Below are 16743 nucleotides of genomic sequence, written 5' to 3' on the forward strand. Positions count from 1 at the left end.
TGCATTGCAATGTATTTCCTGAAAAGTAGAGACAGGACGTGGTGAATTTGCCATAGCTTGTCAAAGGTCAAATGCCATTTGTCTGTAACTTTCAGTTCTGCCTGGCCTCTCCATTTCCATCTAAACAACCATCTCTCCCATATCCTTTCTCCTACCTCCTGCTCACTCTCAGATAAAGAGACGCTGTCCGACCTACCACCACATGCAGACACACAAAGACAGAAAGACACTGACTCTCTCTCTCTCTCTCTCTCTCTCACACACACACAAACACACACACACACACACACACACACACACACACACACACACACACAGTCTCCAAAAACACATCTGCAATCATCAGTCGCTTTCTTCTTACGGAGCCAAATTGATTGGAGCTCGGCTGTGAGGCTAATAGAGCGTTGATCCATAGAGGACTGTTATCACATTTGCATGTTTCACTTGATTACCAACCTGGCACTGCCAGTAAAGTTACCACACGTGCACACTTGGGTGTCTTTGACATTAAAATAACAAAAAGTAATCCTGCAAAAAGTAAACAAAACTCCCTTTACATCAGAGCGTCCTATAGCATTGTCTTACGTCAGATAGAGTGACGACTCCGTGCCTTCGTCTGCAGTGCCGGTTGAGGGACGAGGGTCGTGTCGGAGTGAGGAAGGAAGACAATGGAAGCATAGTATCCGTTAGACATACACATTATGATGTAAACATTATGAGACGTTATTGACAAACAAAACAATGAAATGTGTCCTATACATCTTTCCATCAATGAGAAAATCTGGTTCAAAATGAATGGAGGAAGGATATGACACCATGTGGTGGTTTTTGTACTAATTGCCCATCCCATCCTCCCATTGCCAAATGGATAATTGATTACCTGATCATTGGTGGATCGACTACACTCCTCTCTTGTCTCTGTGCTGTTTCCTCAGCTAGCAGAGCCATGCCTGCATGCAAATGTTATGAACAGATCAATGGCAAGCAAACCTAATGAGCTGTCCTCCACATGCATGTGCTTGCAATGATGGGGAGAAAGAGTGAAAGAGTTCCGAGCGTGTGTCAGCTGCTACATGATCATGATTAGAGGGCTGTGTTTTCTAAATGTTCTAGAATCCTGGCTGTCCAGGGTCATGTTCTAGATTAGAACCTGCTCTAAGAATACATCACAATTGCCATTTGCTATTTTGCTCTGTAGGAGAGATGAGATGTCTGGCCTTGATGGAACTCATCTCTCTGTGTGTTCTGCTTTCCGTGAGAGGTGGCCTCATTCTGGTGATGTAATGATGACAGAGTAGAGATGAATTTTGGTAGATGGGGGTGGAGAGAGGAAGGAAGGCTCTGGAGGCCTGATCAATGTAGGAACAGAGACAGTCAAAAGCCACATCCACAGCAAATACAATGTGCTCTCATTTAACTGAGGTCTCACAAAAGGTCGTTAATAGGTCATTGTTACTGGTATGGGAGTTAACATGTTCTGTTTTATAATGTCCTTGCTGTGTCTCGGAGTATTAATTTAATCCAATGGTTTCCTTTAATTTATAGTACGTCTAATGATCTATGAGAGGTCATTCTCAGTATGTTTTCAAATTGGCTTCGAGAAATATACTCAAAACAGGTACATAGCCTAATATGGCATTATGATAATGATATACCCGCATCCGAAGCAGGCTTATAGTATATTATGGTATTTCCCATTTGGGCTCAGAGTAGCATGAAGAAATAACATGCTAAATAAATGACATGTCAGAGATTCATGGTTATACTGCTCAAGCGTATTATTTCCCCGTCATTCCCAAAAACCGGAATAGCTATATTTACCACACAATCGTGTGTTGTGGAAATACTGTACATGTCAAATGGCAACCCTCAAAAGGAAAGCCACATACATACAGTGCCTTCAAAAAGTATTCAGACCCCTTGACATTTTGTCGTGTGACAAAGTTGCATTAACATTCATTTATTTGTCATTTTCTGTCAACCACCTACAAAAAACAATGTAGAGTCAAAGTGGAAGAAATATTATAACATTTGTAAAAAATAAATAAATACAAATAAAACACTAATACACAGCATCTTGATTAGATAAATATTCAACCCACTGAATCCCCCTTGGCAGCGATTAGAGCTGTGAGTCTTTCTGAGCTTTCCACACCTGGATTGTGCAACATTTGCCCATTATTGTTTTCAACATTCTTCAAGCTCTGACAAATATGGTTGTTGATCATTGATAGACAACCATTTTCAGGTCTTGCCATTGAAGTAAATGTAACCCTCCTGTTGTGTTCGTTTCATTTGAATTAATTCTGTGTTCCCCGGTCCAGAATGACCGCCCCTTTATAGCTGATTATAAATCCATAATAATACATATATTATCAGCTAATGTTGTGTTAGATCTTTTTTTTTTTTATCAAATTCAGTTATTGTGAACATTACAAGTTTTGAACTTCTATTTTCTATTTATGGCCTGCAGGCCTCATTGACCTGAGCTCATACAACTAGTTTTTGAGTAAAAAAAAGCATAATGTATGGATTATTTTGACTATAACAAATACTCAGATGAAACATATTGTGCTATTTATCACAGACTACTTTGTGTCAACGTTTAACAAGGACTCTCTCCTCACCAGTGTCATGATCAAAGATATGATCAAGAGCCTCACATACAGTATATTGTTTGGTCATTGTGCTGCCACAGAATGAATTGTGGGCAAGGCCTCAAAAAAGCTTTATATACCAGAGCTGCGAGAAAAGTTCTATATACAAATAAAACATTGAAATAATGTTTTATTTGTATATAGTATAAATATTGAAACAATGTTGCGATTGTTTGTGAGAATGCCAAGAGGAATGGTTCCCATGGGGGAAAGGTTCCTGTGGGGGTTGCCATGGAAGCCAAGAAGAGAAGTGAGGTGTGTGTGTGTGTGTGTGTGTGTGTGTGTGTGTGTGTGGGTGTGGGTGTGTGTGCTCAAACACACATGCATGTGGGGTCTGGGAGAGGAAGTGTGTCCATCTGATGAATGGGCATGTGCCTGAACTCAACTTTATACACTAATTGTAGTCTCATCCATTAATTTCTAACCACAGGTGTACAAGAGTTAAAATGTAATAAAAATCATCAAAATGTATTTTGTGTGTTCATATGCCCTGTTTAGACAATTCATGGAACCTTATTACAATCAGATTAAATGACAATCAGATTAAATGTGAATCTTCCAATTCGACCAGAACCCAGCAGGAGGGTTAAGTCAAAATTATAACTCAGACCATTCACTGTCTTCTTAGTACGCATCTCCAGTGTAGAATTAACCTTGTGTATAAGGTTATTGCCCTGTTGAAAGGTGAATTCCTCTCCCAGTGTCTGGTGGGAAGCAAACTTAACCAGGCTTTCCTCTAAGGTTTTGCCTGTGCTTAGCTCCATTCCGTAGATTTTTTATCCTAAAAAAACTCCCCAGTCCTTCAGGATTACAAGCATACCCATAACATGATGCAGACACCACTATGCTTGAAAAAACAGAGAGTGGTACTCATTAATGTGTTGTATTGGATTCTCCGCAAATGTAACACTTTGTATTCAGGGCAAAAAGTTTGTTGCTTTGCCACATGTTTTTGCAGTATTACTTTACCGCCTTGTTGCAAACAGGATGCATGTTTAGGAGTATTTTTATTCTGTACAGGCTTCATTCTTTTCAATCTGTCAATTAAATTGAGATTGTGGAGTAACTACAAGGTTGTTGATCCATCCTCAGTTTTCTTCTATCACAGCTATAGAATTATATAACTGTTTTAATAAAGTCACCATTGGCCTCATGGTGAATTCCCTAAGCTGTTTCCTTCCTCTCCGGCAACTGAGTTAAGAAGGACGGCTGTATCTTTGTAGCGACTGGGTGTATTGATACACAATCTCTAAAATGTAATTAAAAGCTTCACGATGCTCAAAGGGATATTCAGTGTCTGTGGGATTAATTCAATTACTCTTTAAATATATACCATTATGGGGTACTGTGTGTAGGCCAGTGGCCAAAAATCAAAATGTAATACATTTTAAATTCAGGCTGTAACACAACAAAATGTGGAAAAAGTGGGAATACTTTCAGATGGCACTGTACATCATTCATTATACATTTCTACCTTGATGCTTTATTCATTTGTATATTTTATTCTATCAAAAATAGAGCATGTGCCCAGCATGTGCTTAGAATGCTTCCATTCTCATGAGTTATTTTCTATGTGGTGAATTCCAATGCTAATTTCCTTTGCATTTTGGCATGTTTTTCTAGATTTTGTGCATGAAACAACATTTATAAAGCAAACATTATCCCTTAGGTCTAGCGCAGCAAATATTTCAACTGGTTAAGCATTTGTTGCAGAATTGTGATTAAAATATATTTTTTAATTGGGTTAACCATCAGTGACGGAGTTGACAAGCAACTGATATTCAAAACAGACATATTTTTGCCTCTAAAAATAGAAGTTCAGTATAAACATTTGTAAAATATGGAAAAGTATTTCAAAATCCCCAATAAAAACTTAACCATTCTATCAGATCTTTTAGCCCTCTGATGGAGTTAATGTATTACAGAGTTGACAAAATAAACATTTTATTGTACATTAAAGTGGTATACACTGTAGCAATTTAGATTTTACTCAGTTGCTTTATGACTCAACAACGTAATTAAATGTAACATAAATATATTTTTTAAAATATATATTTTAAAACATTTTTTTACCCTGTTTTCTCCCCAATTTCATGGTATCCAATTGTTTTAGTAGCTACTATCTTGTATCATCGCTACAACTCCCGTACGGGCTCGGGAGAGACGAAGGTTGAAAGTCATGCGTCTCCGATACACAACCCAACCAAGCCGCACTGCTTCAGCGCGCATCCAACCCGGAAGCCAGCCGCACCAATGTGTCGGAGGAAACACCGTGCACCTGGCAACCTTGGATAGCGCGCACTGCGCCCGGCCCGCCACAGGAGTCGCTGGTACGTGATGAGACAAGGACATCCCTACCAGCCAACCCCTCCCTAACCCGGGCGACGCTAGGCCAATTGTACGTCGCCCTACGGATCTCCCGGTCGCGGCCGGTTACGACAGAGCCTGGGCGCGAACCCAGTCTCTGATGGCACAGCTGAAATGTAACATATTTAAACCAAAATTAATATTCTATTGTAATCTATAAGGATAATGGAGATTACATTTTATGGTTGTGAGCATGGTGATTACAATATATATATTTTTTTTAAATAAAACGTTACAGATCATAAATTGTTTTCTGGCCTTATATATAATATAATATAATCTCAAATAATGCAACAACAGAAATTGTTTCAACTATAGAAATAAGGTTTCCCCGCCGGAAAATGATTTTCCTGGCTTTCAAGAATCCTTGAACTAATGTCCTGCTATTTTACACATTTTTCCATGAAGCTGAGAGAAAATATTGCAGTTTTAAAGCACATTTCCTGTAATAAACAATAGTAATTGATGGCTTATGATGTGTTCATTTGTTTTCTGGGAGGCCAGAACTCTCTCTGGGAGGCCAGAACCCCCCCCCCCCCCCCCATAAAAAAATGTGACGTTTGGAACCAGTTTGAAATTTGGTTTGAGAAATATGGATGAACGTCTAATTATGACGTAAGACTGTGAGAGCTTGTTGGACTTCCGACATAAATGGAACATAATTCCCTTTTTATGCACGTTTATGCACGTTTCTCTCTAAGCGTATTCTGATGACCTTAAGCATGAGAATAGCATGGGGGTGGAGATCAAAGAAATTAAGGTGGTGAAGGGGTGTCTAGAGATACAGTACACTGTATTCGGACCTAGACTTAATTCCCTTCTAATTACACCACCTTTAATTGCTATAAAACGACGAACAAGGTCCAGCAACCTCTCGGTTCCAAGTGGAACCACATCTACTTTATTTTTGCCCAAGTGGAAGAACATCTACTTTATTTTTTCTGATAGAAATAACACCACTGTCCATGCACTGCAATTTACAAATGGATAAACGCTATTGATGTCTGCTAAGCAAATGAGTCAACTGTTTGGATAACGGGATTGTAAATATATAGTGCCTTCAGGATGTATGCATGCCGCTTCACTTATTACACAATTTGTTGTTAGAGCCTAAATCATTTTTCTTCTCACCTGTCAGCCTGAATTAGAAATGGATCACAATACCCCATAACGACAAAGTGAAAACAGGTGAAAGAAATGTTTACAAATGTATTGAAAATGAAATACAGAAGTATTAAGACCCCTTTGCTATGGCACAAAACCCCATAATGAAAAAGTGAAAACGTGTTTTTAGATGTTTTGCAAATTTATAGAAAATTAAATACAGAAATATGTAATTTACATAAGTATTCACACCCCTTTGCTATGACACTCCAAGTCTAAATGGAGCTCAGGTTCATCCAGTTTCCTTTGATCAGCCTTGGGGTGTCACCGCAACTTTAAGGAAAGCCACTCCTGAGAAAAAGGCACATGACAGCACACCTAGAGCTTGCAAAAGGCATCTGAAAGACGCAAATGATTCTGTGGTTGGATGAAAAAAAAATGTAACTCTTTAGTCTGAATGCAAAGTCCTGTGTCTGGAGAAAACCAGGCACAGATCATCACTCGTCTAACACCATCCCTACAGTGAAGCATGGTGGTGGCAGCATCATGCTATGGGGATGCTTTTCAGCGACAGGGACTGGGAGACTGATAAGGATAACGGGAACAATGAATGGAGCCAAATACAGGCAAATCATTGATGAGAACCTGCTTCAGAGTAAAACGACTTTAGACTGAGGGCGAATATTTACGTTCCAACAGGATAATGACCTAAAGCCTACAGACAAAGCAATGCTGGAATGGCTTCAGAACAAGAATGTAAAAGTCCTTGAGTGGCCCAGCCTAAGCCCAGACTTGAATCCCAGTGAAGATCTGTGGAAAAACTTGAAGATTGCTGTTCACTGCCACTCCTCATCCAACTTAACAGAGCTTGAGAAAATCTGCAAGGAAGAATGGGAGAAAATCCTGAAATTCAGATGTGCAAAGCTGATACAGACATACCCAAGACGACTCAAAGCTGTAAACTCCAAAAGTACCTCTACAAAGTACTGACTCAGGGGTGGGAATACTTATGTAAATGAGATATTTCATTTTCTATACATTTGCAAAGATTTCTAAAAACCCCCCAATTTAATAAATGTTCAATGTAGGCTGTAACACAACAAAACTTGCAGTAAGTCAAGGGGTATGAATACTTTCTGAAGGCACTGTAAATGACAAGTGTTTTAGATCTATTTTACCTTATGATAGATCGCTGGAGACAAATGTGAAACCAGTCAGATGGCAGCAAACTGAAGTATATCAACATATAACCTTTTCCACAGTGAAGTTTATGAAATGCTGACATAGCTTGTGTCTCCAAATGTCATCCCAAGTTATGTGTCTGTACCTGGTTTCTGTAGCCAGGTGCAGATGACAGTATAGCGCCAAACCTACCGAAATGATTTATGATTTCTAGAACGTTTTGATTATATGCCCAGACTTTTCACTGTTTTTTTAAAACAATTTGCATGATGTTAAATATTAGCCACGATCGGTAGCCACCATCAGTTATACCCACATACATTTATAACAGTCACTGATTTAAGTGTTAGTTTCCTTAAATGTTGCATCATTCCATTGCATCGTTATTTTACCTTTCTTTCCTCTGTCACGTTCATGTGGTTGATCCTGCTAGAAGTAGTGGATCATGTTAGGCTAAAATATTACAGGTTTGGGACATGTAGTCTATTTGAATCATTATGTAACGCAGGCCATACGTAGTAGTTTAAACGTGGAGCCTGGAGCACGGTTCACGACGACTGGACTGTTGTCATCGCAGTTCCATGATTAGTGAGGATTACAGAGGTAGATTTATAGGACTGTTCACCCCTTATTGTACAATTTTATCACCTTCCGATATTTCATGGATTAAACTATTTAAAATGGCAGCATTCAGGATGAATCAAACCACTATATAATATATGTTGTGTGTAAAGGCTCTCCGAACCAGTTTTTTTGTGTTATTCATAATAACTTTAGTAAGAACACAGTATTTTTTTAATCTACCAATTGGTGCTGGAAAGGAGAATATGTGTACATTTACATGGCTTTCTTCATCTATCCCTAATATTCTGAACAGTTCTCTCCTTATACAGTATTCTAAAGGGATGGCTTTAGATAAATGTACTGAAAACCCTTTGAATCGGCCCTTTGTTGCCAAAAATAGATGCCTAATTAGATTTTTATAGATTTCTTTTAAGTTGTTCCTAAAGCTTCTCTGTGGAATCCTTTGTTCTCTTTTCATGTTATCGACATTCCATACCATTATTATCCATCTGTAGAATATGTAAGCAAGGCACATTGTTCACCACATCATTCGGTTGCCTTGGTTGTTGTTTTGATGCTTGTCAACACTGCTTCCTGGTTCAGCTTTTATGCTAAACTTATCAGGAAGCTGGAACATGCTTTGATATCAAGTCTCACTGGTGCCTATCGAGACTGTGTTCAGTCAGGTCTCATTGTTACATACAAATACCTATACTGTATTATCCATAATAGGCGAGCGGGACTGAATATACGGATTCTAGTTGTGACACACTGTAAAATTGCAAATGTCATATCCTTTCAGTTCATTACACAGTTCCTTAGAAACTAAAATAACAATTGCCCAAGCAAAAAATAAATCATGTGTTTTATGTTCATCATCCTTCGAGCTGATTTCTTCCTCCCTTTCTCTCCAGCTGTCTCCTCTCATTCCGGATAATACAAATCCTTCAAATTAAACCAGATCACTGCAAAAACGAACTGCAATTTTATATTGACGATGACTTCATCAGATTAGGTGCATTTGAAATGAGAAAGGAGAGACTACAGCGACACACATTGACGCCACAATCAGCTTCTCAAAGTTAATATACACATTTAAGCAGTGTACAAACTTAACATGATGAACAGGAATGACATTTAATCTTACGGGGGGCCAAAAATAACTCACTGAAAGCCACACCCCCAATAGACCACACCTCCTGAACGTAATTTAAAGATTAAATTAACAAAGACCGAGAATGAAAGTGAATAAAACCCCAATTGATGGGGAAATTAACCCATGTTTGTGTAATCAAAAAGTATTGCCTATTGGGGGCCAGGCTTTCAGTTATTTTTGGCCAACTGTGAGAGTAAATGCCATTCCTGTTCATGTTAAATTCATACACCGCATATTTTAATTAAGTACTCGAAATACCAAACCAAATACTCGAAATACCAAACCCTCATGTTGTCCAGTTCAAAAGAATACAAAATAAACATCGCTGACACCATTCAAACCAATGAGGGTTTGGAACTTTAAAGTCAATAATCTTATAATCATCTTTTTGCAGATAGAATCTTATAGTCCTAAACTCTCCATTTTTAAGACTCTCTCAATCCAGTCGAAAGAAACGGTGATAATGAGGATCATCCTCACTCTCTGAAGCCTCAATCCATTAGCGGCACCTCTCCCTCTCTCTAGTGATTGGGCAACAAAGATTCCTGAAGCATTTAGCATTTCCAGCCAATTGTGTCAAAAATAGGTTAATTACCAGAGGCTTTGATCAAAACAGTGTACATTAGTGGCTCCTGCTGGTCAAAATAATTTAAAACAGACCAATTATTATAGATGACGTCGCACACGCCATAGCGTGTGCACAGAGTAGCCTTTTGTCCAAAACTGATACGAAACCAATCAGGTGGTTGTTCGACAAAATGAACCTTTGGACGTCATTGTGCTTCTGATAAAGTGATACAAGCAACGACACACTGTTTCGAAGTAAAATGCTTTGTGACGCATGCCTCAGAGCTCCGGTATCTCACTACCTCTCTCTTTTCCCAGGCACAGTTCAACAGTCAATCCTATATTCCATGATCCAATCATTCAAATCAAACCAAAAATGGCTATTTTCATGGACTTCACTGGCCTTTGTTAGAGCTCTCTTTCCTTCTATTCTCCAGTGTTAACTCAACAATAACAGGGTTATTGGGCCGGTGTCTATACGGGTCCACACTTTTGAGTGTTAAGGGCCCTATTCAATTTGAAACGTGGAACGTCAGCATTACAGCGTGATTGAAATTGAAAGGCAATGTTCCCGCTTTAGCGGTGACTGTATTCACGGTAAACGCTGCATATGTCGACTCAATCAGAAATTACCTTTACATTTATATCTCAGTATCTCTAACACTTCAGCTTTACAGATTGAATAGAGCCATAAATTAACACTGTGCTTAGTGTTCACACTGTTACACTTTGTCAGTGCTAGTGAATTAACACTTTCAGTGTTATGCAATAACACCGCGTATAATATTTTTTAACACATGGAAGTCTACAGTGACAAAATTGAGCTCAGGTGCATCCTGCGTCCATTAACCATCCTTGAGATGTTTCTGAAACTTGATTGGAGTCCACCTGTTGTAAATTCAATTGACTGCACATGATTTGGAAAGACACACACCTGTATATATATGGTCCCACAGTTGACAGTGCATGTCAGAGCAAAAACCAAGCCATGAGGTCGAAGGAATTGAAGCATGTGGGTGTTTTTCAGCTGCAGGGACAGAGAGACTAGTCAGGATCGGGGGAAAGATGACTGGAGCACAGTACAGAGAGATCCTTGATTAAGACCTGCTCCAGAGTGCTGAAGACCTAAGACTGGGGTGAAGGTTCACCTTCCAACAGGACAATGACAGGACAATGACCCTAAGCACACAGCCAAGACATTGCAGGAGTGGCTTACGATTTAAATCAGGGCTTTGTGATGGCCACCCCAATACCCTGATTTGTTCTCCTTAAGTCATTTTGCCACAACTTTGGAAGTATGCTTGGGGTCATTGTACATTTGGAAGACCCATTTGCGACCAAGCTTTAACTTCCTGACTGATGTCTTGAGATGCTTCAATATATCCACATAATTTTCCTACCTCATGATGCTATCTATTTTGTGAAGTGCACCAGTCCCTCCTGCAGCAAAGCACCCCCACAACATGATGCTGCCACCCCCGTGCTTCACAGTTGGGATGGTGTTCTTCGGCTTGCAAGCATTCCCCTTTTTCCTCCAAACATAACGAAGGCCAAACAGTTCTATTTCTGTTTCATCAGACCAAAGGACATTTCTCCAAAAAGTACTATCTTTGTCCCCATGTGCAATTGCAAACCTTAGTCTGGCTTTTTTTATGGCGGTTTTGGAGCAGTGGCTTCTTCTTTGCTGAGCGGCCTTTCAGGTTATGTCGATATAGGACTTGTTTTACTGTTGATATAGATACTTTTGTACCTGTTTCCTCCAGCATCTTTACAAGGTCCTTTGCTGTTGTTCTGGGATTGATTTGCACTTTTCACACCAATGTACGTTCATCATTAAGAGACAGAAGGCGTCTCCTTCCTGAGCGGTATGACGGCTGCGTGGTCCCATGGTGTTTATACTTGCGTACTATTGTTTGTATAGATGAACCTAGTACCTTCAGGAGTTTGGAAATTGCTCCCAAAGATGAACCAGACTTGTGGAGGTCTACAATTATTTTTCTGAGATCTTGGCTGATTTATTTAGATTTTCCCATGATGTCAAGCAAAGAGTCACTGCGTTTGAAGGTAGGCCTTGAAATACATCCACAGGTACACCTCCAATTGACTCAAATTATGCAAATTAGCCTTTCAGAAGCTTCTAAAGCCATTACATGATTTTCTGGAATTTTCCAAGGCGCAGTCAACTCAGTGTATGTAAACTTCTGACCCACTGGAATTGTGATACAGTGATACAGATAAGTGAAATAATCTGTCTGTAAACAATTGTTGGAAACATTACTTGTGTCTTGCACAAAGCAGATGTCCTATCCGACTTGCCAAAACTATAGTTTGTTAATAAGAAATTTGTGTAGTGGTTGAAAAAATAGTTTTAATGACTCCAACCTAAGTGCATGTAAATTTCCAACTTTAACTGTATATATATATATATATATATATTTATATATTTGCAAACATTTCTAAAAACCTGTTTTTGCTTTGACGTTATGGGTATGTGTAGATTGAGGAGGACAAAAAACAATTTAATACATTTTAGAATAAGGTTGTAACGTAACAAAATGTGGAAAAAGTCAAGGGGTCTGAATACTTTCCGAATGCATTGTACACACATGCCATTTACCACATGGAAGCTAAATATTCTAGACTGAAACAGGTAGCCATTTTTCTTTTATTGAAGGCTTTATCTAAATATTCCTCAAACGGAAATATACAATGGACATTAAACTATTTCAGTTTCTCCCCATGGCTCAGCCACATAATGCCAGGGTATATCTGGTGTACTTTCTAGAATAAGAGCAAGCATATATCGTGGTAGAAAGGGCGGTAATTACATCGTTTTTCCTATTCTTTTTGAAAGATTTGGGAATGAGATTCACTATAGACTTATGCCAAGTGGATGGCAGTATACTGTACTCGAAACAAATGTTGAGCAAATCATGTAGGACGTCAATTCGTTTAGGGGATTTTAAAACTTCATTAGGCAGTTCATCAACGCCAAATGCGTTCCCATTTTTGCCGAGTCAATCACCTTCTTAACTTCTGCCACAGACAGCTCCTCATTTAAATATGGGTTACTTAAATAAGAGGGTTCTGACATTGTATTTTCCAGTTTAGTTCTCAAGGAACATAGGTCTTTATAAAACTCTTCCTCAAAATATGCCACATTTTCATTACCTAAGAACAAACTAACAAACCCCTTCTCCCACTCCTTAAGTACCTGTATAATATCAGAGTTCAGCCCCCCCCTGCTCTCCTTAGACTTCCATTGGAATTTTCGTATGTCGTTTTTGGTCTCAACTTGTTTATTTGGCTCCAATTTCTTGTCTGTATCTCCTCAATGTGTAATAGCTGCCGTCTCTGGTATCTCCGTTTGAATAGGCATCGGCTTTAATCAAATTCCTTCCTAAAACGTTCTCTTGTATTCCTATATTTACACTGTAAAAATAAATACTCAGCCTTGCGGCATGACAGACCCTAGGTCCGTTAACTCATCATTCCAATAAGTCTCGTTCGGCTCGTAAACTTTCCTGGACTTGGGGGCGTGTATTCTTTATTTGATTATTTCCCCCCATTTCAGAATATATGAAATCACAAAATGTTTCATACCACACAACTAAATCAAATGTTGCTGCTTGGCAACTTTGCAGAGTTGTGATGAGTTCTACCAGAGCGCTACATGCCAATATCAGAACATAGAAAGTCATTTTGCACATTTATTTTCTTTACATTTAGGCCTATACGTGGTACAGGTATGTAAGCGTTTGCCCCGAGTGATGCGTACTAATACCTGGTTGAGAAAACATCACAAATAAAAGATCAATCAAGTCAAACCATCCCCTTTCTTCAACCGTCTGTGTAGGTTGTGACACCTTATATTCCTAACAACTTTCTAGACAGTCATGGAGGGTAACGACATAGTCCACCACAGCTTTTCCTTTGCCAGATATGGATGTAAAGTTATCGCTTAAGGGGCATATCCTTCCATTAATGATACACATTCTAGAGTCCTGAAGGGATTCTAATAGGGTTTCTCCAGGATGATTAACAAAGCCATCCAAAGCAACACGCGATGGAATATCATCAACATCATTGATATAGTCATCTAACCTCCCAATTCGACTGTTTAGATCCCCACATATGTAAATAGCATCTGCTTCTGTATATAGGTGCACTTGAATTATACAGATGACTATAGAAGGAGTATGCATCTCTACCCCTTGTGGACTGTTCAGGTAGCAAACAGCATGACGACACAACAAAACAATAATCGGACTCCCTATGTTCAAAGCAAAAATCAATAACTCCTTCCATGGCTTTATCGATCATTTCAATTTTATATGCTTTCATCACATCAGACTTTACACAACCCCACTCCCCCAGAGCCCCTAGGGGCTTTCACATGAGTTTTTCTGTTGTGTTCACACCATATAGACCCTTCAATATCAATTGTTTTTTGCCAACGCAAGTGGTAGTGTTCTGTCCTCCCAGACTGTTGCCCTGGAGTAGGATTAGATAGGGTTGAATAGTTGAATGGGTGGTGTTTATTTGTGAGGGCTAATAGCTAGCAGGGTCATTTATTACCAGATGGTATTGTAGGTAGGCCGTGACTGTCCTCACACTCCAGTACAGCAGTTGGCGGTGAATGCACCTAAAAGTTGGATGCGATCGACCGACACAATCTCAAAGAAGAAGAAGAGGAAGAAGAAGAGGCAGAGAGAGGGGCATGAAGCCTTGTTCAGAATCAGAAATGGATGCTACTAATGAGTGTAGTCAATTAGAGAGCGAGAGAGAAAGTCCACTCTCTAAACAGCTCGGAACGAAGAGGGCTTAAATCCACAGAGAATCACAGAGGTCTGTCGATTGCCAACAGCTGAAGTACTGACGCTAAGTATGAAATATATTGCAAAGACATTATAATTTATTAAAAGTTTGCACAGTTGTCTCTGTTTTACAATACTTCTTGTCACTAGGGAGTCTATATATTCTTTGCAGAATGTCTCAGAAACTACATGAATACAAGTCAAATAATTTCATTCCAATTTGATATTTGCACACCTGCCTCGAGTGAATGGTTAGATAAACTTAAGTTGCCATCTACAGTACACATGTCCAAGGATATTGCACCATAGGGAGAATGCTGTGTGTGTGTGTGTGTGTGTGTGTGTGTGTGCGCGCGCACACACGTGTGTATGTGTGTGTGAAATCTAGAGGGAAGCAAATACAGAGCAACCTACAGCCTACACAGAACAAACTAACAAACAAATCCAAATAATTCCTGTCTATGTCATCAGACATGTCACTTTCTAAGCAGAACAAAGAACCATGCTATATTTACACCGGCACGGCAGTGTCACAAATATTGATGACCCAAAGCAGAAATTAGCCTGGTTGTCAAAATAGAATACTGCAGACGCTAGTATCCCGCATAGCGATTCGGCATCAACAACTCCTCATCAAGTCAAAGAAATGTAACTGCACAAGCACAAGGCTCTAAGCCATTAAATTGTGTCGGATGGGTCTAAATTTAAACTAAGCACATCTGTCGTGAGTCTCACTATCATTGAAGTTTGATAAAAACATTGAGGAATTTGAATTTCTTTACAGACTTAATTGGAATATAAGCATTTTTACAATACTTTAGTTTGACATGTGTTTTGGATTCTGTAAGGCTTTTGTTATTGTTGGGACCATAGTTGGAATAATCTTGAGTTGAATGCCTCATTCCTAATATTCTTCAATTCTGTGTAGTGACTAGCATTTACTCATTCATCTTTTCTGTTTCCATTGACTTCTCTCTTGATTGGCCCAATCCAATGTTGAACACAGACGTTTGTATGAAACAGTTATGGATTTCTAACACCAAATCTTTTCTCCCTTTCCTTGGCCCACACTTCATCTGCAGAACATTTGACAGCAAAGCTCACAACAACACAGCGCACCATCGAATAAGATAACATTGTCACAAACGTTGTTGTAAGAATCGGACCAAAATGCGGCGTGGGTTTGGTTCATCATCTTTATTTAACGTGAACCGGCAAAAAAACAAGAAAGAAGAAAGAAACGAACGTGAAGCTATGCAGTGCTCAAGGCAACTATACACGAACAAGATCCCACAAAAACCCAGTGGGAAAAAGGCTGCCTAAATCTGATCCCCAATCAGAGACCACGACAGACAGCTGCCTCTGATTGGGAACCATACCAGGCCAACATAGAAATACAAAAACTAGAGTACCCACCGTGACAAACATAAACAACACTCAAAAGACAGCGGTGATTGACCAAGTTTTGACGGCGGCACTTGCTCTCCCCATCACATTCGTTAACTCTCAGGCCGCTCTGACATTTCCATTTGCACACTTCAATTGACAAAATAAAATATCCCTGTTCTACTCTCATACCCGTAGCTCGGTGCAGGGTAATCACTTCTTCTCCATAGCAACATCACTCCTCTCCTCCTCTCCCATCCCTCCATCCCTCAGCAGGTTCAGGCTCATGATTGACTGTGAGACATAAACTAAAGCCCCCTCCGTTGGATAGGGAGGGAGGAATACATACCACAGAGCTCAGCAGCATCTTTCTCCTTCTGGGGGTCACTTCCACAAATCACCTCTGGAAGGACAAACTTTAAACTTCTCATTCCTCATTACTCTCGGTCTCTCTCTTCCTCTCATTCTGTCTCTCTCTCTCTCCGTTTCTTCCCCCTCTCTCTCTCCCTCGTTCTCTCTCTCTCATTCGCACTCCATTTCTTCTCGCTCTTCTCCTGCTTACAGTTCATGCCTAAACAGCTCTGTGTCGGGCATCGTCTGAGAATCATTTCCCCATCAATTGATTGACTTGGCTGCATGTATTCTCCCCGAGTCTCAGCCATTTAATTTAGATGCTATGTTTGACTCATCAGCATTGGGGGGTCAAACGGGTGCTTTAAGGGAGAGACCGAACGGAGGTAAATTATACAAATTAACTGTCAGGCAAGATGGGGGCGATGGGGGAAGATGATAAACCTGTGTAGCTCTATGAACCTCTGTGACCCTCCTCCTTCCTTAATGATGCATCTCCCAAGCCAAGCAGAGGAATCTGCTGATTGTGGGAGCAGATCTGTGTCTCGCTAAAGACGCTGCTAAATTCACTGCCTCCTAGTCGTACTATAGG

This window comes from Oncorhynchus clarkii, chromosome 21 (genome assembly GCF_045791955.1).
Source record: "Oncorhynchus clarkii lewisi isolate Uvic-CL-2024 chromosome 21, UVic_Ocla_1.0, whole genome shotgun sequence".
NCBI lineage: Eukaryota > Metazoa > Chordata > Actinopteri > Salmoniformes > Salmonidae > Oncorhynchus > Oncorhynchus clarkii.